This window comes from Colletes latitarsis, unplaced genomic scaffold (assembly GCF_051014445.1).
Source record: "Colletes latitarsis isolate SP2378_abdomen unplaced genomic scaffold, iyColLati1 scaffold0051, whole genome shotgun sequence".
In the NCBI taxonomy this organism is placed as follows: domain Eukaryota; kingdom Metazoa; phylum Arthropoda; class Insecta; order Hymenoptera; family Colletidae; genus Colletes; species Colletes latitarsis.
The window spans coordinates 47,501-48,710 of NW_027488401.1; positions in this window are offsets into that span (position 1 = coordinate 47,501).

Sequence of the window (1,210 nt, forward strand, 5' to 3'; positions counted from 1 at the left end):
CACCGCGCGACCGAGCGCCCGCCTAAAAGACCAGTTCGAACATACCGAAAAATCAAGAAACCGTAACTTCCTTAATAATTGAGCTAGGACAAAAAATCGACACGCTATCTTGCAGGAAAAAATCCGGGGAACACGATGGCGTCGTCAAAAGTGCAGGTCGTCGAGCTCGTTTTCGAGAAAAAAAAAAAAAAATTCTCAAAATTCGACAAAAAAATAAAACGATCAGTGGACCGTGTAGAGAATATAAAACTGCATAAGAATCGTATAGACGAAAATTGGCGTTCACGTGCTCGTTTTTGTGGAAAAAATTAAAAAAGCTCTCAAACTTCGAGATAAAAAAAAAAAAAACCGTCTACCAGGTAGCCAACGGTAAACGGTACAAGTATCGTACGGGCGAAAACGAGCGTTACCGTGCTCGTTTTCGAGTTATTGACGAAAAACAGCCTGGAGCGATCGGTCCGGCGGTCGACGCGCGAAAGTTTCTAAGTCCGCTCTGCTCCGAATCATCGCTCCGGCGTCAAAAATCGTCGTAGGACAAAAAATCGCCACCCTATCTTGCAGGAAAAAATCCGGGGAACACGATGGCGTCGTCAAAAGTGCAGGTCGTCGAGCTCGTTTTCGAGAAAAAAAAAAAAAAATTCTCAAAATTCGACAAAAAAATAAAACGATCAGTGGACCGTGTAGAGAATCTAAAACTGCATAAGAATCGTATAGACCAAAATTGGCGTTCACGTGCTCGTTTTTGAGAAAAAAGTTAAAAAAGCTCTCAAAATTCGAGATAAAAAAAAAAAAAACCATCTACCAGGTAGCCAACGGTAAACGGTACAAGTATCGTACGGGCGAAAACGAGCGTTACCGTGCTCGTTTTCGAGTTATTGACGAAAAACAGCCTGGAGCGATCGGTCCGGCGGTCGACGCGCGAAAGTTTCTAAGTCCGCTCTGCTCCGAAACACCGCTCCGGCGTCAAAAATCGTCGTAGGACAAAAAATAGACACGCTATCTTGCAGGAAAAAATCCGGGGAACACGATGGCGTCGTCAAAAGTGCAGGTCGTCGAGCTCGTTTTCGAGAAAAAAAAAAAAAAATTCTCAAAATTCGACAAAAAAATAAAACGATCAGTGGACCGTGTAGAGAATATAAAACTGCATAAGAATCGTATAGACGAAAATTGGCGTTCACGTGCTCGTTTTTGTGGAAAAAATTAAAAAAGC